Source organism: Lonchura striata, chromosome Z, assembly GCF_050655825.1.
Source record: "Lonchura striata isolate lonStrDom1 chromosome Z, ASM5065582v1, whole genome shotgun sequence".
NCBI lineage: Eukaryota > Metazoa > Chordata > Aves > Passeriformes > Estrildidae > Lonchura > Lonchura striata.
In genome coordinates, this window is record NC_140740.1 from 66,052,131 (window position 1) to 66,078,099 (window position 25,969).

The following is a 25,969-nucleotide window of genomic DNA, read 5'->3' on the forward strand; positions in this document are numbered from 1 at the left end:
TAGGCTTTTTAGAATATGTCTGTCTCTTGCTCTCTCTCTTTCCCACTGCCTTTTCTCCCAAGTCTTCCCTCCTGCTGATTAATCAAGCTTTTCTTTGTTAACATAGGGCACTTCTGCCAAAATATTATCATTTTGCCAAAGAATGAAGCAGGCAGCCCAGCACTGAGACCTGGCACTGTTTTGTGTTAAGGTCTCCTAGATGCTGTAGGTGTTAAATGACTAGAGAGAATCAGCACTTTTCCAACTACTTACTCTTTCCAACAACAACAAAAGCGCCTGCCACTATTCTCATAAGAAAAAAAAAAAAATTTCTTTTTTTAAATAGGGAAGATACAGAGGGAAGTTAAAAGTTTTGATGTACTTTTCAAGTCCTGTGCACCTGAAAATCATAAAGGAACTTCCTTGGAAAATGTCTGTGGGTTTTTCAGTGGGGAGGTGAAGGGAGATGTATGTCTGTTTGTCCATTTGTGAATGAATGTGCACTTATCTATTTTGAGGCTGAGGGCATCTGCATCAATGCATCCTAGCCTATGCTACACCACCATGAAAATGTTGGTATTCACCATTTGAAAGTAATTAGCAGGGCTGTTGTCTTTAAAGTATTCCCTATGTTGAAAATGCTTACAATAATAAATACTAATTGCTTTCAAAAGGCAAACTGGAGCCACTGCATCTGGGTGGTGTTCCTTCAAGTGAGCACGAAAGCACATGTATCTGTGGGTGTAGAGATATATATCTGTATATCTGGATGTGTGTGTATGCATGTTTGTGTGAGCATATGTGTAGATGTGAGTCTAACATAAAACACACGGCCATGCCTGCCAGAAACAGAAAGAGTCTGCATATGTTAATCCTGTGCAGGAAAGAAAATCAGAGATAAGGTGACTTACAAAGGGCTAAAGAGAGAGAAAAGCTGACAGGCCATCCTGCAGTATCTGAAGGGAAGAAAGCACAGTCTTGTGGTTCAGGCACAGAACTGCATATGGCCAGCTCTATGTGCTGGGACCAGTTTTGCCAGAATAAGTCCCATGCAGGAGACAACCTGTCTGTCAGGGACATTCACCAGTACACTGGGACTATGACAGAGGGTTTTCAGCAGCCTTGATCACCATCAGGAGGAAAGCTGAAGAGATGCCTGATTTTTTTCCCAGCCTAGGATGTGAAGTTGGCAATGCAAAATAAAGTGTCTAACTTAGTAGTGCTTCTTTAATGGTCTAGCTGATGACCTTTTTCCACCATAGAAGATCTCCTGAGGGTAGCTCTAAGGCTCTGTTCATAAATGCTTATCAAATATATTGACATTCTCAGCTGCTCAGAGCTAAGTTGCAAAATGTTCTCATTCCATAAGGGATGGGCTGCTAACAAGCCTCTATCTCTTCTCACACCAGTGTAAATCAGAAGCAACACCAAAGCAACACCGAAACAGTCAACGTAAGCTATGCTGTCATCAAATTGGAATGAACAAGGGGAAAAGCATGCCTGATTCTACTTGTCAGTTTACAGCTAAGTTGGAAATCACATGCTTAGCCCTAATTGAACAGTTCTAAATGAAACAGAGCTTCAGTTCAGCTTATTCAAACCCCACAGTAAAAATTAACCTAGCTTGCACTGTCAGCAATAATCACGTAAAATCCTGTGGGATTTTACCCACAGGAAAGTTGCAGATGAAAAAAAAAAAAAAAACACATCCTCCCAGTGAGGATGGTATTACCCTTTCTGAAGTATCAGAAGCTGGGATCAGAGCTCACCCTCAGGACTATGGCTCCCAGAAATGCATAGCCCTTGCACAATTCACCCACTGCTCTGTAAAATCCAGGGCAAGACATGCTCTGGCAGCTGTGTTAGGCCAAACAATGAGTGCTTTAGAAAATCATCTTCACATCTGTGAATAATAATTGGAACACAGACTGGGGACGGCTCTCCAGCACAATGTCTCTCTGCAGGGAGGCTTGCAGTTTCCTGCAGTGAGAGAGCAAGCGGGAGGTCTGTCAACTCCTGGAAGACCCATTCTTGGAGATCCCAGCTTGCTCTGGTTTGGCAGGAGAGGAGATGGCCATGACCCCTCTGGATTGGCAGGGCTAATGCTGAGTGGAACTTTAGAGTTCTGCTGAGTCTTGGAGCTGCACCATGCAGGTAGCCCTGCCATACAGAAATTGAGGAGGGAGCCATTGAAGGGCAAATACCCTGCCCAGTAGTGTGCCCCCCAAGAGTAGCACCAGTGTTCTCCCCTCTCCCCTTGCAGAAGGAATCTGGGGCCCACAGTCCCACTGTCACCTCAAGCAAGGCACAGCTCTTGCATGAACTTGTGGGGAGTCTTTGTGTGACAGCAGAGGATGAGGAACCCTCCTCCATTTCAATGTGTGGGCACTCCAACACCTCAGCTTGTACCAGGTCAGGTTTAGGATATCAGAGAAAATTTCTTCACTGACAGGGTAGTTGGGCATTTGAACAGACTGCTTAGGAAAGTGATGGAATCACCATCTGTGGAAGTATTCAAAAGGCATATGGCACTTGGGGGAATGGTTTAATCTTGAACATGGCAGTGTTAGGTTACCAGCTGAAACCAATGATCTCAGAGGTCTTTTCCAACATTAATGATTCCATGATTACTGGTGTGACATATTTCCAACTGTGTTTGGAATGTAAATTCTGCGGGAAAAGAGTTATGCATGATATACTACTGATTTTTAAGAAATCAGAAAGAAAGAAAGAATCCTTAGAAACAGTAAAGTGACCTACTGTGTGTTCTTCTGATGTTGTCACTGTCCCTATTTGCTTCCCTCTTGGCGTCTCTGTGTCTTTGCTGGCATTGACTTTAGACACTAGAGCTGACAGAGTCTTTGTATCTCCCCCATTTAAAGTACTGTAAAACATGACCGAACAGGGAATATCAGAGGCTGTTAAACATGCTTTAAAAGTTCTTTAATTTGATGTATCATGATAACTGCACTTTAATAAAAGCAATCTCTAGTCTTAATAGCCATACAATAAACTGTTATTTATATGAGTCAATGTGCCTGGCTGAGCCTTCCAGGTGTGCCCCAGACTTTGAATCATCAGAGCAATCCAGAGGGAGGACGTTGTCTGACAGAACCCAAACAAGGCTTATAAACAGGTGCCATTTTGCCTAGCTGCATCTAGGGGTATGCTGGCTATATTAAGTGCCTGGCACAACATGGCACTTTCAGTGCTTTGATTTATTTCAGTATTACATTTAATTGTTTCCTTCTTGCTGAAGCTTTAACATGCAATGCTTGTAAATATAACCTGCACCCTCCATATGGCATGCTGGTTTTCCATTTTCAAATGCAATCGTCCTGGAATAATGACTGTGGTATAACTCAATTTGAGTTCTGCTGCTGGGGACTTTATTACATAATGCTTTCTAATTGACCCTCATAGTTTAATAAGACAGAACATTTCACCAGAACATTGACAAAAGTTATTAATTTTCACTTCAGCAGAGACCAGTGTCCCAATTAAATCCCATGATAATGCCTGACTGACTGACTGACCTCATTATGGCTAATGCTTATTAGTCCTGCAGAGAGGATAACATCACACACTGTTAAAATGGCTAAATGAGCACATACAACTATTCAGCATGATTATAATTTACATACATGACTAATTTTACTCCACCAGTCCTTGTCTGGTGAAACTAATGCTGTAAACTCTTGTCACACAACAAGATAGCTGCTGAGAATTTTGAACCGATCATAAAAACAGACCTGAAGTGTTTTAAAAGAAAGAAACACCCAGTTAATTCCTGCCTACCTTTTTGAAAAACAGTTTTAAGTACTCATACTATGTGTATTTCAAATGGTAATGTGCTTATGCATGTTTCTTTGTAAAAAGTAATTACTTTGGTTTCTTTAATGAACTAAAATAATGGCTAAGATCAAACTTTTCTGAAAGCATTTTACATGCCTTACAGTTTAACTGCTCTTCCTTGTGAAGGGCTATGATTTTGCATTTTCTTAGGTAATGTTAAAATGTAGTGTACATAGCAATTTTGCATTCATCAGGACCTTTCCCTCTGCCTCTTTTAGTGGTTACTCTCCAGGAAATCACTTGAGCTAAACTCCTTTATTAATATGTTTAAAACTATAGAAAGCACAAAGTTTTAAAAAGTCACCTGTTTTGACAGAGACCTTCTGAAAGAATGGCTGTATTTTTCATGTGCTTTTAAGAAAAATTAGGGTAAGTAAGTTCAGTGTAAGGAGTTCTTGCATCCTTTCACTATGGGTTTAAGGTGTTATAAATACATACATCGCAGGATATGAAGCATGTACCAATAGTCCATCTTCAAGAATTTTTGAGGGTTTATTTCATCCTTTTCCCACAGGACTCTATATTTGACAAAGAACAACAGTGAAGGCTTGTCTCCAAGGATTTGGTTTGTTCAGAGGCAGGGCAATGTGAACTTTCAAAAAAGAAATTGACAAGACAGGACAAGACTCATAGATGCTGGTAGATGAAGATAAATAGAAACACCCACTATCACATGTACATGCATATGCAATCTCACCAGGGCCAGGTGATGGCCTAGATTTTCAGGTTAATAAGGTTAACTTTTTCAGCCAGACCTCAACAACACCCCAGTCCGTGTCCCCTTGTCTTTCAGTAAGATTTATGTTATAATAGTGTGGCCTCTTGAAAAAGTATTTCTGAGCCTGGTGAGCATTAGCTCAGAGGTCCTTCTTCTTCAAAATTACCATAAAAGAAAAGCCACGGTCAGCCAGAGAAGTTGCTGTCACTGCATAAAGGCTGCATACAAGAGAATGACTTCCAGAGAAGAGTATCAATTTTTTCCTCCCTTTTTTTCCAGATTTATCACATTTTCATTCATAAATCCTTTAACTCATGACACTGTGTTGAGTCTTTCAGCCCTGTTTTAAACCATGTTTTCTGCATTCATTGCTTGCAGTCACATACCTCATACTGGTGCCTTCAATATACTTCTTACTCAATCCCCATCTTAATCACATTTCATCTTCTGTCATTACACCTTGGAAAGGAATACAGCTGACATTGTCTATGAAAATGAAGTGCAAACACAGCAGAAAATTAACTCTCAGACATATACAATAAGTGTTTGCGTGGTTACAACTGAGCAAAGAATTTGGCCCAGCATGTTTGTAAATAAAACCTGGAAAGTGCTGCAAGTTGCTAATTAAGTTAATAGTATAGTCTTAGTTTAAAAACAAGTATTTGTCTTTTGCTATTTAACTGTCATGTTTCATTTCCAGTATCGTGTTCTGTTCACTAACAGTGTGATGAGACATAACATAGCATGATCCTTCGCTATGTAAAATAAGCCAAGTAATTGTGAATGCATTAAAGAAACATCTGATGACACCATGGATTATATAAACAACTATTACAAACAGAAAATAAGATACTGTAAAACAGATCTTCAGTCCTGGTAGAAATTGTCTCCATACTCTCTTTTGCTGTGACTTTTACTTGTTGTCTTCAATGCTGGAGGGAGAGAGGGAGGGAGGGAGAGAGGGAGGGAGGGAGGGAGGGAAATCAGTACAGATAAAGGACAAAAAGGACTGTCTGGAAGCTACATACAATGAGAAACAGAAGCAACTATAATGCAAACATATATCTATAGAAGTAGTGTTATGCACATAACAGCGGAAGGGAATAAAGTAGCAAGGTGTGTGAGCAGCTGGAAAATAGAGATATAGAAAAATAAAAGGGGATAGGGAAGGGGAGGAAAAAACTGATGAAAAATGAATGTTCATGGATAGTGGTCAGGTAAAGTCCTTGTATACTTTAGATAATGCTGGGACAGACTAGTAAAACAGGTCTTGTGTTCAGGAAGGTTTTAAAAATTATAAAAATGAGGAAAATAGTATGAAAAGAAGTTGGTTCTTTTTCAACATCTCAGAAGTCAAAATGCTACTCTGTGGAATCAAGTGTAAAGGAAGTCAAGGAATTTGTAATAGAAGACTTCTTCATCTGATGTCAGTCAACTGCTACAGTCCAGTCAGATCATGGTGGGAGCCATGTGGACAGAACGTGGCTGTTAGTAACAACAGCAATTCAGAAAGGAACACTTTTGTCCATTTATCTTAGAACAATAAAGAAGAGAATAAAGGTCACAAACCAGTCATGGGAATTGAACCTAAATAAACTGCTTCCTTATTAGTTCACTCTCAACCTTTAGGGATGCTTTCAGCAGTCCTAGAAGTGTTTTCTCTCTGGTTCTTGTCACTCATGAAGCCTTTCTCAGACACTTATTCGGAGGATACAACTTGCTGCTTCCATTTATACTATACAGACTGACAACACAAGCTTTACACTCCAATGTCCTTTCTTCTCCTACTCTTCCCTTGCTTCTGCAAGCATTTACTTAATACATGGAATCATGGGATGAATATTTTGAATTTAATGCTTTCTATGAAGATTGCTTTTCCTTTTAAATACATGTAACTGGATGTCACTACAAGAATTGCTGTCTGAAGGTGATTTTGCTGTGGTGGATGCAAACAGTCATATGAACTGTGTAAGAAAAGAGTGTAAAGAGAAGAAAATAAGGATTGTGTATGTCCCTTTTCAAGCAGTATATGTGGGAATGGAGAAAAGGAGGAGGAAGGAAGTACTGCCTACAGGCTGAACAATGACTACGTAAGAATTCTGTCTACAAATTACTGGAATAAAACTTAGAATAAGAAGGAAAAGTAATACTTCCTTTCAATTTTTTTTGCACTGTGAAATTAGAAAATAATCTCCTGTAACAGAGAAAAATTGTCCCTTCCACCACCTTTGGTATGGAAAGTGGTACATACTGATAGGAATGCTATGCTACAGGTCAAGTAAAGATTAATCTATCCCATTGAAACTGTAAGGGGAGTCTGGGTAGGCAGTAAGTAATCATTGCATTTGGAATTGGTCCAGAATGCAGGGGTTAATGCACCCATTCTTGCAAAATATATTGTAAGACCTTTAATGAGCTGAGTGGTCAGTATCAAATCTTGGAAAGGTGTCTAAATGCTCTCCTGACATCATTCTGGGCTGTGGTTCAGCATGGACTAGGGATGAGGGAAGGGAGAGGAAAAAAGGTAAAATGCCACCTACTGTACTGAGTTGCCAACACCTAATAAAGAACAAGGAAATGAAAAACTAATCAAAGGTGAAGAAAGGACATGTGAAAAATTTAAAAGATCAAGTCCAGGGTAGTCTATAGAAAGGGCTGGAAAGAATGGAAAGGAATGGAAATAATGAAAGAAAATAAAACAAAAATGAAAACAAAATAAAAAAAGAAATCTGAAAAATTGAATACATCTTGCTATTGATATAAAGACTAATAAGACATTAAAAACTAACAAAAGACCAAACCACAAACAAACAGACAAAAAGAAGAAACAAACAACACATCCATAAGAAAAACAGGGATGAAAGCAAGAAGAGATAGTTGGCCTCCAGGATGTGGCAGAAGTAATTTATTGACAGAAGAAGACTTCACTGTGGAAGGGAGTGGGAGAGAGAAAGAGAGAGAGAGAGAGAGAGAAATTAAATTAATTCTTCCCTTCTGTGTTCACAAAGGAAGATAAGAGACAAATGCCAGGAACAGACATAAATTTCCCTGGGGTAGAAGACGAAATATTGAAGAACATCAGGATCATGTCAACCAGGTGATTGAGAAATTAGAACTTCCGAAGACTGACAAAGCTTTACAGTCAGATTAGTTCCAACAAAAAATAGTGAATGAAGGATGGGGTAAAGAAATGAAGGAAATCTTTAGATTATATTTTGGTTCAGCAAAACTGGGGTAAAAAGGTTCACAGAAAGTTCAGGAACTGTTGAACCAAGTATCTCAGGACCTGCAGGATCAGTGTTCATGACTGTGACTCCACCCTAGAGGGACAGAAAGTAGGGGAGACTTCAAAGGTTTTCCTCACAACCACGGAGGTCACCATCTGCCTGTTTGCTCACTTTTATGTACCTGGCACTTGAGATCTGCTGGCAGCCATTTCAGTGTGGCTCCAGTGACAGGGTGGGCCAGCAATTTCACATTTGGGGGTGTCAGAAAGAACTGTGCTCCCTCTACCCTTTAAATCAACATTGTAAATGTGTCAACATCACCCGTAGGAAGCATTAGAAAGTGCTATTTTAAAGTGTTTAGAAGGCAGCTTGGATTTTTTCCACTTGAGCTTTGTGTAAACAAGGGTTTTCTACAACCTGGGGCTCCTGTGAGAGGCACCCAGCCATCACAATGAGAAAACACATGCTGGAAAGTACACAGCAAAGCCAGAAACAGTGAAAACTGCTGTATTTGCCATGTTTGCATCAAGATCAAATTCAGCAGTAAAACAGTAGCCAAATCTTGCTAGAAAATAGTTGTAATGGGATACATTTCATGCCATATTTTGGCATTTAGTGTTTGTAACATTCTGTGCTGAAGGAAAATAAAGGTGTGGAACAGTCTATGTGACTGAGAAGGTGTCAGATTAAAAGAGATGGAGCAAATTAGAGATTGTTAGGAAGCTTTGATTATTCACAGCTTCTCAGAAAATAACACTCTAGTTATTTGTTTGGCTGCTGCTTATGTCACCAGTATGTTTGCTCAGATCTAAAAGACTTGCACACAAAACCCCTAAGCTCAAGTTAATGGGACTGACATGCTACAAGAGACCAGATAATTAATACCAGGGGTTTGGGTGGATCAGAACAGGACTGCTCCAGTCATTTGTTTTGTCCCACTCATTTATTACCCATTGTATGAAACAGCTGTAATTCTTTAGCAACATGTAAATGAAATTTCTGCCAATTAATAGCAAATAATCTCACATCACTGATTGTTGCTCTGTGTCTTAGTCCACAAGATCTGTCTCAGACACCATCCTAATGAGTAGATGCTGTTCATGGCTTTGCTTGGGGGTAAGAAAATATCCCAGCCTTATAATCTTAGTAACTGTGAAGTCTCCACTTTGCCAGGGCACTCAAAATTCCTGATATGAGAAGATTTCAGTAAATTCTTTCAGCACACTTAATTATTTTTTATGTAAAGGACAATATAAATATAGGTTGTTCATGGCAGTGCAGTCTCACACAGTGGATTACCATTATAGCAACAAAAGCCTTTTTATTTTTTGTCTCACTTCAGTAGAGTTGTTATGAAATGTCTACAACCCACTGGAATGACAGTGTCTAAGTATTCAACAAAATCTCTTTAAGATCAAATTTTTCTAACCTGGGTTATTATACATTGCTTTTATCTTGCACAAATAAGTAGTTGCCTGCACAACAACCAAATTTTCTCATGTAAATCTGCAAATGGCCAGCAAACTTCTTTTTTGCACATTACCTATGCATGCAAATAAGTCTTTTGAGAATAGCTCCATTTTCACTTCTACACACACACACACACACACACACACACACACACACACACACACATATATATATATAATATATATAAAAAAAAATATATATATATATAAACAAAAACAGTCAGATTCTTGCTCATATTATCTAAGAACCTTAATAAAATACTTAAAGTATTTTTTTTTCCTTTACAAACACATCCAAAGACTGAGATTTGTGTATATAACTGTATATCACTTTTACTGGAAGCAGGAAGCTTCAAAAGGAACTGCTGCCAACAGGACAACAAAGCTCATGATTTTAACCTTTGCCCTGTAGTCTGTAAGTCAAAGATCAAAGTTCCCTAGTTCCAAAGTTGTTTGCATGCAGTCATTCAACATAACACATGTTTTCAAGGAATTTCTTTGTAAATACAATTATAACGTGCAAAATCCAGCAAAACAAAACAGTCACGTATGTGCATGTTGATTGAAGTTTAAAATCATAGGTCACTCTCAGTTTCAGTTTCCTGAGGTTTGGGTTTGCTCTCATATAATAAAAATTGTGCTTTGTAGAAGAAAGTGTGCTATAAATAAATTTAGAAGAATGTTTAATTGGTAGTTTCTAGGAGAATGTGAATGTGAAAGTACTTTCACTATGCCCAAACTTGATATGATTTTAATAATACCTGCACAAAAGGAGAATGCTCTTTCCTACCTGTGGTAGGAAAGTCTGTGTTTCCCCAGTAAAGATTCAAGAGCACCAGGCACAAAAGTATTGTGTTAGGTCTTAGCAAATCTTTTGTACTGGTGAAGATTTCTGTGGCTGTTTTTGGAAGTAGTGACTTAAGGCTCATTATATACTGCTAGTTTAGTGCAGACAAATGTACTAGGTAGTTTTTCACCAATCACCTTTAAAAGCGGATTGAATGCATTGTGTTGTGTGACCAAAGAGCACAGTGCTGACAAGGACCCTAAATTGCTGCCTGTATTTTCACTGCTTGATTAGCAGCAGAGCTGTGTGGAGCCTGATGACTCTTCAAAAGAGCAGCAGCTCTAAAAGTGCACCACATCCTTCACGATGACATAGGCAGGGAATGCCTATTGCTAAAGCAATGTCCTGAAGGAGGTCACAAAACACTGGGCTTTTTTGTACCATCAGTGTCAACGAGCAGATTGTACTTCTCTATGATGTTAATCTAATTTGAGAAAACAGATTGCTCAAAACATCTTGTCATTGCTTATAGTGCTGTAAGCAGAAATGTGCTATCTTTTCAGAATGCAATTTGCAAGAACCTCAGTTTGTGTTTAAAATTGTGCAAGATTTGCAATAAAGTGCCAAGACAGTTGTTTTGCACTTGTTCCAGTGCCAGAAGGACTGGGGGAAAAAGGTATTCTCCAAATCCTAAATTTGAACACTATCTTTCAAGCAGATTAATAAAAACTTAAAAATAATTGCTTTTCTACTTTTTTTTTTCTACAAAGAATAATTTATAAAATATTTTAAGGTGGAAAAGAGTAGATTGAGTTTTCTTCTTTGGATAAATAAAAAACTATCCAAATTATAATACATTTTTGCTTTTCTTCACAAATTGCTACTAGATATTTCACTTCCTAGTAAGTATTTTGTTCACAGTGTTCACTAGATCTGGATTTATAAAGTTTTAAATTTTTTGCGTATTTGACCTACTAATAAAATGTAGCACATTCCTATTTAGCGCTGGAATAAAAAGTACTTAAATACCAAAAGAAGCTCTGGTATTTCTGGCCACAAGTTCAGCTATGAAGTCTATGAATCTTCCAGGGAAACTTATCCCAGCTAAATATCCAGCCCAGTTTTGCAGACTCAACAGATGTGGATGGTTCAAATAAGCATCTGGACTTTTGATGTTTACATAAAACCAAGTGCTGGTTTTCTGAGGTTCTCCAGATCTAGAGACCTCCCTGCACCTACTGACAAATTCTGACTGAAACCTGAACCATTTGTGACTAACCAGTATCAACTGTCTGAACCAAAACCAGGGACAGAAACAATCTCTGTCATAAAACCTTTTCAGGGTGTTCAAGTCATGAGGCAAGCTTAGCATTTTGGCTACATCTCTGATTGCTATCAGGGGCTAACACTTCAGCTGGGACAGATGACCATTGCACCATTGACTTCCTAGATTTCTGGATTGCTTTGAAGTGAATTTATCACTTACTGAATAACAATATCCTCACAAACAAATTTTGGGAAGAAAAAAAAAAGAAAAAGAGAGCTCTTTAGTTGTATTACCAGGCTCTGGATTCAATTAATTTGTAAGAGTTGAGAAAAGCCCTTTTCTTTTTTAAACCAGACATTTATTTTTAACAAGGGATGAAATCATTGGAGAACAAAAACTGAGACATCTGTTGTTTTATATCTGTTTATTGTAAGTGCTTAAATGTGAGTTTGGTTTCACACAGTTTTGACATTGTTGCTTCATTAATAATGATTACGTAATTGCAACCACAAAACAAGCTGTAATGCTGTAACATTTTCATTACTTATTAGCAAAGAACTTGAAACAAAAGACAGATCAGCAAGGAGGTAGCAAAGATTTTTGTGTTGAAAGTGGTTCATATATAGCATTTCATAGCATGATCAAGCTGGTGAAAATACCTAATTGACATTTCTGTTGAAGAATTTAATTTCAAAAAATCAAAACATCTTTGGAATGCAAGTTTATTACAGTGAAAATTTGGGGGAAGAAACCAGAAACTTACTGTTGCTGTTTGACAAAGCTGACAAACATCCCACTGTTTAAGTAAAAATATTTTTCTGGTGTTTTATCTAATTTTTTTTCCTCTTAACATGTTCATGCAAATATTAAGTCTAATGATTTCTGAATTAGCTAAAAATGTAAAGGAAAGCACTCAAAATATTTAAGCTATTGTAGAATTTTACATTTTTAGAAAGCACTCAGGTTATTTAAGCCATAGTAGAATTTTACATTTATAGAGTACAACTCTCCAATACATACTTTTCATTTTATTGTTACATAAAAATGAAATATTTCTCTTTTTTTTTTGAGTTAAAATTTTGAATAGAAATTTAAAATAACTTTCACTTTTTTTCACAAGTGGAAATTTAAGCTTCTTACTAGCTGCAATAACATGACTTCACCTGCACTGACTATTTGGAACAGGCCATTTTTTCATACATTTCCTGGGCAAGGAGGAGCGTGGTAAAGACAAAGCGCAGTGGTATCATTCAACATAATTGTAAAGGAGGAACACTGGTATCTCATAAGTATATACATCATAGCCATGCAAGCAGCAGAGACACCATATCCCAGAGCAGTAAGAGACCACAGTGTACACTATATTAACCACATCCCTATTTTTACATATGTGATGAATGTCCTCTGTAGTATTTACACAGATACATAAATTTTCTACCCTGAAGGAGTCACGCCAGTATGGACAGTTGTTGTGGTACTCTGAATCAAATTAGCAGGCAAGTTTTTTCCCCCATGTACTTCACAGGTTTCAGGATATTCTGGCTTCTGCTATATTGGCATCCCTTAAGTTGCCATGCCACACTGAAAATACCTGGGGCACAAAAACCTTCCTATGCAGCACTAAGCCCATAGATATGCACAGTCCATAATTGCAATCACAAATTTTAAATCAAATGAAAGCCAAGATGCTGTGGTGTTGTATCATCAAAACTTTACAGGCTCAGATGGAAGGACTAGGGAGGATTGGCAGGCATGTGGAAACAGATCTGTAATAGAGACAAACAGGGAGTCTTAAAACTGAGGACAGAGAGCAATTGACTCTACTAATGGAAACACATGCAGTATTAAATGAAAGTGTTCTGCACCTTCCTCATAAGGTGACACTTGGGAGCCCAGTCTCTCCATCCTGTAGGGTACATTTCTAACATGGTGTGAGGGGAAAAACAGCCGAGTGATTCCAGCTCCAGTTAATGGGAGCTGTGCTCCTAATCCATGGTGTGTAGTGTGAAATATTTACCTATGTCTTTCCAGTGAGGCTACTAATGTAATTTCAAGGGAGGAAGTAGCCAAGGGGAAGCTGCTTTATACCAATTAAATGGAGAGGAATTGAACGGAGGGCAATTCAAAGCATTCATCCTTATAGGGAGATCTGTGTTTAAACATCTCGATGGGACATTTTTTAATGAAGAACTAAACTGCATGCCCTGTGTATGTCAGAAAGGGATAGCTGGGGCCCACAACACTGAATTTCTCTCTCAGGAAGGAGACTAGTGTGTAATGTAGTTTCCTGCTGGGTGATATATTTACCTTATCAAGATGATCACAGAGAACTGTGTAAGTATGTATATTAATAAATCACTTCACCTCCAGACTATGATGGGAGAATGTTGCAATGTTGGAAGGTTTAGAAAACACCTCCAAGTATCTAGAGGCTTTTCTCAAAGTTTATCAGATTCTGTCTGACTCTGAGAAGCCTTCTTACTCCTTGTCTTCATCTTGCTTTTAAAATTTCTCCACATTCCTCTCATTTCTTCCATTCTTTATTTGTCCTTGTCCTTCTTCAATATACTACAAAGCTGCAGCTCCTGTCTCTACACATAAGCAACTCTTGTGCAGATCTTCAATCTCAGTCCAGACTGAAGGGATCAAATCAGAAGATTCTGGAAGATACCAATAGCTGTGTAATATTAAGTCTCTGTGACCCACTTTGCTGAGACCCAAGTGAGTCAATGTTGAAGTAGTTAACACCCTGAGGACCTAAATGAATGTCTAACTTAGATATTAGGCACTTTGTTGCAAAACCAGAAACTCTCCCTTATGTTTGGAAGAGAGAGGCCTGGATACCATCTGATTTATCACTTCTGATGATGGTCCTGTGCATTTGACATACACAGATCAAAAGTCTCATGAGAAAATGTTGAATAGAGCATCTCACCTACCAGCAGACCCAGCAAAACACTATTATGGATATTTTGGAGTTAACAAAATAAAACAAACCACCAGCAAATGAATAGCTATACTTTACTACACTATTCCAGTTCTCGAAAGAGTTTCGAATTTTCCTGTGCTTTGGTTCACAATTGTCTAATTATTCTGGGTTTTTTCATGCAGAGCCCCCTGCAGAAAACAGTTTAGATGCAACTTTTTCTCATGCTGTACATAAATGAAACTCCAGCTCAGGCCACAGGCAGACAGCTTTTAGGCCCACATTTTGGCATCAATGCTCTGCATTGGTACAGGTGTAAATGAGATTAGAATCTGGCCAGTGCTGTACCACTGCAGTCACACTTGAGAGCTGAGCTAGGATTCACAGGTGAGAATGTGCACACATTTGCTAAGCCTATTGGCTTGTCAAACCTCAGGTTACCTATGGTTGCAGATTTCTCTATCTGACCAGTAACAGACACAATTATCCAGTGTAGGATGACTGCAAAAAGTGACCTTGTGCAATTCTTGCCTCCTATGATGTGTGTAGCTATAAAGATATTGGCTCCTTTTGTCTACAAAGTCCCTCTAGTTTTCCCAGGAAGCAACAATCAGATGAAAAAAAACCTGCCAGATCCAATACCCTCAAGTAAACTCAGCACTAAGAGCTCCTGCCTGTCATACTCCAATGTCAGAAAAGATTGCCACTGGTCTCAGGGAGTAAGAGAAGCTATAGCTGATGGATGGGTGGAGAGCAATTGGATAAGTTGATAAGGGTGAAAAAAAATGGCTGCAACTCTCTGTCCCACCATATTTGCCTAAATTATCTTTCTCCTGTGGCCCGCCCTTGTGTTCAGATCTTTACTGGATTGCTAGGGCACTACTACAATCTACTCTCTCATGCACACTTTCTTTCTTCTATTCAACTCTTTCATTTTTTTCTGCATCTCAAAACAAGTGATTCAGAATTGTGCATCCTCTCTACTAGGAAAGATTAATCTTTCCTTGGTATAAGCCTGGCTAAGAAACAGTATCTACTACTTCAAAAAAAAAAAAAAAACAAAACAAAAAAAAAAATTTAAAAAAAAAAACAAACAAACAAAAAAAAAAACCCTGGGAAACCTGAGGAAGCAGATTGAATATGCATTTTTGGAAATTGCAAAGACAAGAAGCTAAGAAACTCAAGAAAACATTGCCTTACACTCTTACACTCCTTCCCAAGCCCTTTCCTGAGCTGTACTCGTCTCTCTCAAGAATTGTGAGACAGGGCAGAAGAGAATGAAATGGTAGCTCTGTGAAGGTTGCAATACATGAATGTCCCAGTATGTTTTTGAACAATTGCTCAATTTAAGATCTTTGATTACTGATGCAACCCAGTCTGACTTCCATCCAAATAGAGTGAAGTGGGGAAAGAAGACAGACTTCCAGTGTAGGATAGACTACCTATCTCAGGTTTTCTTGTAAAGCAACACAAAATAGTGCACACAAAATGCAAAATTATGAGTGACCCAAGAAGACCAGGAGGAATAATAAAAATGTTGGGAGATATCTCAAGTCTTATAATTAAAAGTTATCTGCATTCTCTAATCCCAAAATATGTGGAAAGGTGAGCAGAGCTATCTTGAAGAAATTAAACAAGGATAGAACTTCCTCCCAATGAAAATTCACCTATTCATTGCCATAAGTTATTTCAGTAAGAAATATTCTACATTCTTTTCCTCATAAGCTCATTCTTACTAATGCCTAGTTTTAATCACCTGCCCTCTTTTAAGCTGGAAAGAATGTGTTCTCCCTTTGTGTCCACTCTGATACGCATATAAATTACATACATTAGGACATATAAAGACTCACCTTGTGACTCTGTCTTTCCATCTGTGGCAGATTGCAGGGCCATAACTGCAGGGGCATGAGGAGAAGTAAGCTACGGAGTTAGTAGTAAACAACCTGAGGTGCCAATGGGAATTTCAGAACTGACTTCCACTGGGCTTGGGCAAGAAGGCATAAATAAGGAAGTCTGTAATAACTGTGGAAGTATCAGAAAAGTCAGAGAAGAAGTGAAGTGGCAGTCTTCACTTCTGGGCTCTGCTGAGGATGTAGGCAAGACTCACATTTCCACGCCAGCCACACTGCCGGGCTGCGGCCGTGATCTTCTGATCACATGAAGGAGTCTTTGCAATGTAGGGACCAGACAATTCACTTGGGGAGACACACTGAGTCAAACTCTTGTAGAAAAGCCATTGCACTCCTGGTCTAGGAGTCTTAACAGTGCCACACAAGACAATCCTAAGAAAGCAGGAATTTGTGTGAGTTTGTAATATCTGTATCTCTTGTTGATACCTGTAGGCTACTCTGGACCAGAGTCCCCTTCTCTGCTGCAACAAAACCACCTTTTCGCCATGCCTGGGAACTTAAAAATAATTTTAATGTATTCCTTAACATTCAGCTATGGTGGAGTGGGAGTGGATGATTCCCTTTTCTCCTCAGAATTGTCATTGCTTCAAACAATGCTCCTCCAGGAACAACTGCTCCCTGTTCAACCAAATGAAAAATGAACATCAGCGCTTCAAGTACTCAATTTCTCCTGCATCCCCTCTTTAATACCTCTGTCATCTGCTTTGCTCTGTGTTCTAATAAACTCACAAAAATTCTTTATGCAATGACCCTACTAGGCTTGTGTCCTTGAACCCTGCCTCTTCCTATAGAAACTAATAATTTATTCAAACATGCACCAAGCATGGGTCCCTCAAGTGCCCTGATGTGTGAAAAAGGGCAAACAAGAGAGGAAAGAAATTACAGGAATAAATCCCTTTCCCAAGGTTTGGGGGTTCCAGAGAGGAGAGATACATGCTATAAAGTGACAAAATATTTTATTATTGTCACGTGAAGAAACCTCTTTATCTTGTGAAGTGCAAGCAAGTTGGATTGGCTTAACAGGGAGAGACTGCTAGTTAGCAGATAGTCCTGAAAGCCAGCTCATGCTTTAACTACTCTCCAGAGTCTGGCTGCCTTCCTGGGAAGCCAAAATAACTAGATAAAACATTTAAAAGCCGTCCATCGCTTCTCACTGGGATCTGGCTCAAGAAAGGCAAAAAGAGTCACCATGCACAAGGAAAGCCACACTTTGTCTGTTAGGCCACCTTCAGTTCATCAGAGGCTGCAAGAGAGCACAGAGATGGCTTTCCAGGCATCTCTCCATCCTGGGGGCTGGCTGGGGGTAGGGACAGGTCTGCTGGAGGGCATGGAGGGAAGACAACCCCAGCCTACATGAGCCTGCATTAAAACCTTCTGGATCCACCAAGGTTCACCATATCCAGGGCCCAGGAATATACAGGGAGCATAATCATTGTCTGTGTTCTGGTGTGGCTCTCAGAGGCCTGTGAGAGACAAAGAGCATTTCCCAGGGGTGTCATCCTTTACATGTCTGCAGGTGCAGAGCACACAAACTGAGGTCTGTGAATCCTCTCTGTCACACAGGTTTGGGCCACCAGACTGTGTGCTGTGTGTCTCTGACTGTGTGCTCATTAAAGAGCCTGGTCATGAAGAAGAGATACACAGCACATCCTGTCTTATGTAAAAAATTAGCAATAATAATTGAAAAACTTCCTCAGAAGCCACGAGGCTGACAGCAAACCTCTTGGTTCTTGGCTAGATGCCAGTCCACACCTTGTTTTGCTCCTCTCACCCTCATCTAATAGGTCAACCACCAGAGCACGTTGGGGTTCACCTGCCATGGCAAGGGGTGCTCTGAGTGACATCAGACCCCATGTGCAGCAGTGCACACACATGTTGTACAGGGAGCTGCCTGAATTCTCACTTGCTACTGGCCTCCAGACAACATTTGTAAGGGTGGCTGGAGCCTGTGCAGGGGTGTTCAGCAGTGGCAGATCACAGGAGGTTTGGTTTGGCAGTCACAGGAGGGAGCAGATGGTAGTGCTCCAGCTCTCTGGTCCACCCCACTAAGGACTCAGTTTGGAAATTCCTCTGCACTCTTGTAAACAGCATTACTGTTGAGGGGCCTCAAACTCTGAGTTTCTGCTTTCTCTTTGCATATGCTTCTGATGGGTTTTTCTCCTCTCTATGGTAACTTCCATTGCCCTGGGTGAAATGTTCCAAAGCGCCTTGCTGAAGGCTAGAAAGCCCTGCAGACCCCCAGTGTGGTGGGACTTCCCTGCCTTTGTGCACCCAGGAGGAGCTGGGCAAGCATGTCTTGGGGAACAGCAAAGCCTCCATGGGCTTGGCAAAGACTACGCACAAGGGGCTGCAGGTTTCTTGGCCTGGATTCTGTTCTCACTCTGTAAGACACAGTGCTTGGTGTTTCTAGACATAGCTGCAGGGCAGATGTATCTGCTTGTCTAGTTTGAACCCCACGCTTGGCCTGCAAATACTATTCCCAGGCAGACTGGAATCCCTTCCTTTTATCTGTAAAATCATGGTGACACAGAGGAGGAGGTGGTGGATAGCAATCAATTGCTCTCTTTTTTACCATAAGAGCCAGGGAGCAAAAACATATTGGGAAAGGTATAATCAAAAAAAAAGTAAAAAATATTCACATGAAGAGTACAAAGACATATAGAGTATGACCAAGTGTGGGGAATTCTGGTTTTTTATGAGATTTTGGGCTGAAGGATATGGGAAGGGGAAGGGGAAGGGGAAGGGGAAGGGGAAGGGGAAGGGGAAGGGGAAGGGGAAGGGGAAGGGGAAGGGGAAGGGGAAGGGGAAGGGGAAGGGGAAGGGGAAGGGGAAGGGGAAGGGGAAGGGGAAGGGGAAGGGGAAGGGGAAGGGGAAGGGGAAGGGGAAGGGGAAGGGGAAGGGGAAGGGGAAGGGGAAGGGGAAGGGGAAGGGGAAGGGGAAGGGGAAGGGGAAGGGGAAGGGGAAGGGGAAGGGGAAGGGAAGGGAAGGGAAGGGAAGGGAAGGGAAGGGAAGGGAAGGGAAGGGAAGGGAAGGGAAGGGAAGGGAAGGGAAGGGAAGGGAAGGGAAGGGAAGGGAAGGGAAGGGAAGGGAAGGGAAGGGAAGGGAAGGGAAGGGAAGGGAAGGGAAGGGAAGGGAAGGGCTTTTTTAGCCTCCCTGTGAGGTCTAAAAAGTTTCATTACCAGTGATAATTCAGCTAACAAACATCTGACCCAAATCAGTTTATACAGCTATTTGGTCCTCTTTGCACTTTAAAAATAAATCCTCAAACCCCAGTTGGATAAGCTTGCATGGCAAGAGAGATTTAATCCATACCAAGATTTTGGTCAGATATTTTTCAAACACTGGCATAAATTTTTAATTTTGACTTTGATATCCAAACAGGCCCAGCTGTAGTCCTCCTGGGGATCCTTCCAGAGGCTTGGACTTTGAACAGGCTCTGCAGCAAACAGCAATGCCTACTGAAAATTCTAATGGCTGGTGCCCTACAATAAACTGGAAATCAACACATCCTGCCACTTGGAGGGATTGTTTAGAAATAACTTTTCAAAGGAGAACAAATAGAAATAAAGTACATAGAGGCAGGAAATACTGGTACATTTGTGTCTCCATCTGGGAAATATTCTAGGAATGTTCTCAGTAACACAGGATTAACACCTTGAAATGAGCAAAGCAAATAAACACAACTGGATATGGTTTCATTATTTGCTTCATTCTGATTTGATTTTCTCTTCATGTTGCATAGCTATGTACCCTTTTCTTCGAGATGTGGCCCTAGATAGCCATGTGTCAACTCTTTGGATGCTGACCAATAAAAAAACCTAAAGACTGATTGTTCTTTTCCTATAGCAAATCTAAATTTTCCCAGGTCTTCCAAAATGTCACTTCAGTGCAGGCTGTGGCCAGCTGCTCTTTTGTGAGAGCATCTCTCTTTTGTGAGAGCAGCAAGTCAGGAACTTGCAACATCTAACATAAATGACATTTTCCTACTGCTTTGGGCCCAATATCCACTAGAAGTGCCAGGTTTTGATATGCTAATATCTGATTTTACCCGCCCAGATTAATGCTACAGATACAATCTTTGCACCCTCATTATGGTAAGTTCAGCACAACCTAGCTGATCTTAAAGTTTCATTGGAATGCCTCACTTTGGATAAATAGGAAGATCAATATAATTTCACCTTGATTAATTAAGAATATTTTAGTCACTTGGGCTTGGATCAGGAAAATTTGACAGTTCTATAGCTGCCCAAAACTGAACATCTCTGGATAAGTACATGCTTATCATTCACTGTTATTTCTAGAAGATGGCAGACTCTGCTTTCTTTATTAAGGTCCTAATGAATGGGTATCCTTTGGTTACCTTAATTGTCATGTTTCATTCCTTTCTAAACAGAAAGCTGTTTTCCTAATGGTGAATTTATAATCCACCATGGAAACATCATATGTCACTGTGAATACAGCAAGAGATATCATAAGAGAGAATGGAAACATGCTAGGAAAATTATCTCAGAAGGTTGTCCACCCTCTTTTTTTCTATTATTCCTGGCTTTAACCAACCATTACATGTGTTGTATTTCTTGAACACCAAATTCACTGAAAAATAAAAAGAAATTGAAATTTAAGATGTCAACCAAAAAAAATAATTTTTATGATGATAGGCTGCCAGATAGGGAAGACTCTGGCAATAACGAAAGGAACTAGAATCACTGGAGAATTAACTTCTTGTTGCCACTGATTAATACATGATATACTGTCAACTTCTCCAGCAAAAAGACAACATGTATCATTCTGAGAAGGGACATCATTTGCTGCATAGGCCTTCTTGCTAAAATTGTTGTGTTCTGCTTTAGTGATATGAACTCTTATCTCTAGAAGCTGGACTGTGTCCATCAGCTCACTTCAGGGGTTCTGAAATAACAAGATATATAAAAACTTTTGGTGTGAACTTATCTGAAATGCAAAAGTTTTCCCTGCCTTTGATGGTCTACTGATTGCCTAAAGTATTTTTGATACTTGAATTGGAAAATCAGACAGTCTCAAACCAATCTAAATCATTTGAGTTTAAACTCTGCCTCCTCACCAACTACCTTTCATTGAAAATCCTGATTTTTCTCATGAAGTGAGAAGTGAAGAGGAAAAAATGTCAGGTCAGTATAACACAGGAAATTCCCTTGAAACAAGCCAAAGCTCTTCAAAATCTTGTAATGTGAAGAAGGCCAAGAAACTACTGTAAATGGTATTCAGGCTCTGCAAAGCTGACTTTATGCAAAGCAGGCAAGTGCAGTCAAAACACTTCCAGTAATCAATTGAAGTTGTTGGGTAAAGTTTTTTCCATGTCCCATAAATTATTGAACAGTTAATTTTGTCTTTGTGCCTGCAAGACATTCTAGCTTTAGGACGACAGCTTTATCCATTAAAGGGAGTGTGGTGACAGCAGTACAGAGAGTGCTGAGAATGCAGGGAGAGAAGGCCCATTCTCAGCTGCATTACCACTGAACAATGCTGGGATACGTCAACATCTTAATCAATATGCGAGAGTCAATTAACGGGGAAGCATGCACATGGCTTAAGCAGGATCTCATTATTAAGTTCATGTTTAGTCCACCAAATAGGTGAAATCAATATAAAGCTGAGTATCATACAGTAAATACATGATCATCCACTCTTACCCAACCTTTCTTCCCTCCTTATTCCCTCCTGGGCCAGATTCACACATGCCTCTTCTCTCTTTCATTTTGCAAGGGCAGATTTTGAGGCAGACGGCAAAACTGGTAGAAATTTAACAGATTGCAAAGGGCCAAATTCTGTCTTCAGAGCCAAAGAGAAAGACCCTTTGTGGCTCAAAAGGTATCCCTTTGAAAAAAAAAAGGATGTCATCCTTCAGAAACCTGTGCTTCTGTTTTTCTCCCTGTTGGAGGTTTCATCAGATCAATGCTCTTACTGAGTCCTGGAAGTGCAAGCAGTAGAGAGAACTGTTTTTTTACAGAAGGGACATGTCTACATTTATATTCTGGGTAGTTCCATGGTTTTGAAAAAGAGATCAGGATGCGTGAATGGAAGTAAGCATATGAATGGCTGTCTTCATACCTTTATCATAGAAATTACTTCAGCTATTTTATCTGGTCCTGAGATTGTTGACTGGGGGTTTTTGGGTAGCAAAGTCAATGAAGCTGAATCAGTACTTCTACAGGCACAGCATGAATATGTGGAATATCTGGTTTTACCAATAACTGGGCATTTTATATTCATTTTTTGGCCAGTTGTGGTAGTTCATTTTTAAATGGAAAAGTCAGAAGGTGAAAGCAGTGACTGAACATTGGGAATTAAATATTTCACTTGCTTGATTTACAGAAGAAGAATTTCTGTCTTTATGCCCTTGAACATTCAGAGGTATATGGGGTGGGGGGGGAAGAGAATTAAGAAAGGTGGCTTCTCTGAAGTAGTGTGAAAAGAATGAATAGTGCAATCTGATCAGACGGTATAAAAACTGTACGTGGTAAGTGCTGGTTACACTAAGGTAAAGATGCAAGTTTGGAAAAAATAAAAAAGTCTTTAGAGAGAGCATTATGGACCTGCCCTGAAATCATCTCCATGGCACAGGCTGGGGTATCTACTTAGTCTTCCAAATAATCTTCAATGTGACTGTATTCTCAGTGACAACCCTACAGAGCAGAGTAGAAAGCCTTGGTCTCTCCATACAGAGGTCTCAGCCTTGGGATTGCCTCTGAATTTAGACTAGGATTTTTAAATCCCCCATTTTGAGTGACAGACAATAGCGTAGAGGAAGGAGAAAATAAGAATGGTGTTGTCAGAGAGCAAACTCCACTTGGTGTTTGGCATAAGGAGGTGTCTATCAAATGACTAACTCAGCTACAGTACAATCTTAGTGTGTACCATGAGAGAAGCCAGTGTGGTCTGATCTGAAGATTCAGGGCAAGAGTCTGAAAAACAGTCTGTTTCCACCTATGCAGAGTGGGAAACTTGCTCTGGTGTGTTCAGGATGTGCATATAGCTGGCAGATAAAGTGGTCCTCCTCCTGTTTTTGTTACCTAGTAGGTAATTAGAAAATAGTGTAACACAATGTGTTCAGGGTGGAAAAGGTGTGGCCTAGACATATTTGAAAAGCAAATAAAAATAGCATGATGTCAGTCACTGCATGGAACTTTCTCACCTTTGTTTTTTATCAGAGAAAAAAAAAGTGAGAAAAAATTGGCAGTGTAAAGGGATACTGAAAGAATGACATATTTGTCTGTTAAGTATAAATATGAACAGCTATGGAGATCTGGTGCTATGGTGCTAGGTTTTAACTCCGGTAACATTCATCTAGTGCCAGGAAACACTAGATTTAGTACCTGAGGGATTGCAGTCTCAAATACCTTCTACATTTTGTTTTAATATGCTGCCAAGAATTTAAATTGGTAAAAGCTGGGGACTGACAAAAACTTGATCCCCAAGAGTTTTTCTGGCACAGATTTATCAGGGAATATGGTGCCATTATTTTTATTATAATTATTTTTTTTGTAGCAGTCAGGGATCTCATTTATAACTTTGTGACTTTTACTCCCAAATGTATTTTTAAAAATCTTAAATAAACAAAGGGTTTTATTTTCTTGGTGGCACTAGGAGCTGTCATTCATTTTATATACAATATGCCTACTTGGATTGTAGTCTTTCTTCTTGAAAGATCAAGAGCAGGAAACAAACAAAAAAAAAAAAAAGAAAAAGAAAAAAAAAAGAGAAAAAAATTTAAAAAGAGGAAAGACTGTGGGGTACACATTCCATCCAAACCACTACCACCCATCTGGTGCCTCTCTGTTCCAGTGAGGGATGAACTTATAGTGTGTAGTAAAAATAGGCAACTCTCTTAGGCCCAGTCCTGCTTTCACTGATGTCAACAACCAGCATCTGTTTTGCAATAAATATGTAATGCAAGCAAGCATTTCACAGGGAAATATGGGCTTGCAAAGGAAAAGCTGGACTTCTCCTGGAGACAGACATCTAACAAAATAACCTTTAACCTTTATTGGACTTATTTAACCCTCTTTAGCTTCCCACTAGATAGATGGACCTTGTGATGCTTAAATGAAAAGCAAAGCCAAGAAACTCCCTCTTCTGTTGCAATCATGATGGAATGACCCAAATTAGTTGATGCAAGATCTAGATTAATTCTATAACACTGAATAGGAAGGCAAAGGAGGGATCTAATTTGAATGTGAATTGTGTTGTCTGTTTTGCAGATCAGAAAAACCTCCTTCCTTTGGAGTAGAGACTGCTGGGATAGTTTTAGTGCTGCTCTGTGAAGGTGAGGAACATCTTCACTCTTGAGCCTTTGAGGTTTATGCAACTATGCAACTGACCTGCAAAACGTTTACACATATCAAACAGGCAACTACAATAAAGCCTCTGTGAAATAGGTTTAGTCACTTACTCAAGGTGATACAGCAAATAAATAGAACAGAAAATAAAATCAAAGAAGTTTCTGGTTCCCAGATTTATGCTCATTCCATCAGGGTAGGTTGTAGCCAACAACAGCACATTGAAAACACAAAAGTAATATATACAATAGTATCTTTATGGTTTTGCATTGCTCTCACATGCCATAACCACATCTCCCTAAACATACCTTCAAGTTTACTAAGTAACAATTTATAGGGATTGGCGGTTTTTTGTAAAAAGAATTTGTCATCTTGTCCTTTGAACAGACATGGCCCAGAATGCCTTCAATTTTACTATACAACTAGGTTAAATCTCTTAGGACTTATACTCTTTCTTATACCTGTGTAACGGATAAGTTATCCACCAGATTATTTCTTCCCTATAGCTCAAAGTACAAGATAAAATTCCTTCCACCTTTTTTACATTGGGTAAAAAAATCATTGTATAGAAGCTATGTTGGTTTTGGTCTTCTCTTGAATTTTGCTAATAACAGCACAAGCACAATAGTTTTCTTATTAAAAAAAATATTGCTGAGGTTTATAGTATACCTTTACCTTGAAGGAGCACAAAACACTTTTCAAATTGCAGCTTGGACCTGGCAAGCTTCTCTGCCCTCACAGCGTCCTGTTGAGTTGAATGATGTTCCCAATACATAAAGATTTCTCCATATGGATCCACTTGCAGATCTGGCCCTCAAGGTACAATTTGTCCCTATGCCAAGAGAATAAAAGCACTTTGAAGAAAGGAAATTTTATACATTTCAGGTCAGAGTTTCCACCTGGGCTTTGTTCCTTGGAAGAACAGGGGTTGTGAGTTTCTAAAAGTGATGGATCTAGGTTCTACCAAAGACCCCAGCACTAGAGCCCCATTCCTTTTTGGCCCCAATATAGCACTGATTTCTGAGTAGCCATATTGCCTTTTTCTGTATACCTCTGCACATGAAATCTACCTCTCCTATATGCTGCTCCCATTCACCTGAGGGAGTACACACACCCTCATGTGTCATACACTTTCCATCCCTGGCACTGAGGATAATGGGATTATTCCCCTTGCTCAAGGGGACACTGACAGTGCTAGGGATGACAGTACTGCAGCTAAGAGTCTGTCCTTAAAGGAAATATGCCTCAACAGATGACTGAGCATCATCTCAGCAAAGGTCCCTGAGCAGTCTTCTACAGAACTGAGTGATAGGGAGGAGAGTAGTGCAGCATCAGTACCTTACCTGTTCTCCTTCCCTGAGGTATACCTTATGGATGTGTTTCTTCTGCTCTCCAAAAGCAGAAATAAATCCCAAGTACTTTCAGTCTGTATAACATCCCCTAGAAATTAAACCACCCATTGACAGAGAGATTTGATAAGTAATGTCCCTCATTTCTGTCATGGGTGGAATTTAGC

The 25,969-nt window shown here is 39.6% G+C and overlaps 1 long non-coding RNA gene across 3 annotated transcripts in view; it reads right to left on the bottom strand.

Annotated features, from left to right (window-relative positions):
* Window positions 1-2,145: 2,145 nt before the first annotated feature.
* Window positions 2,146-25,969, bottom strand: part of LOC146763872 (uncharacterized) — a 65,101-nt gene continuing 41,277 nt past the window's right edge. Inside the window, exons 2-3 of one of the 3 annotated variants that reach the window (XR_014951140.1) lie at window positions 13,610-25,285; window positions 2,146-13,068 (exon numbers count right to left, since the gene is read on the bottom strand). This is a non-coding gene — a long non-coding RNA (uncharacterized LOC146763872). Of the gene's footprint in view, window positions 25,286-25,969 lie in introns of all 3 variants that reach the window. The other 2 variants (XR_014951139.1, XR_014951138.1) reach the window with 2 other exon arrangements.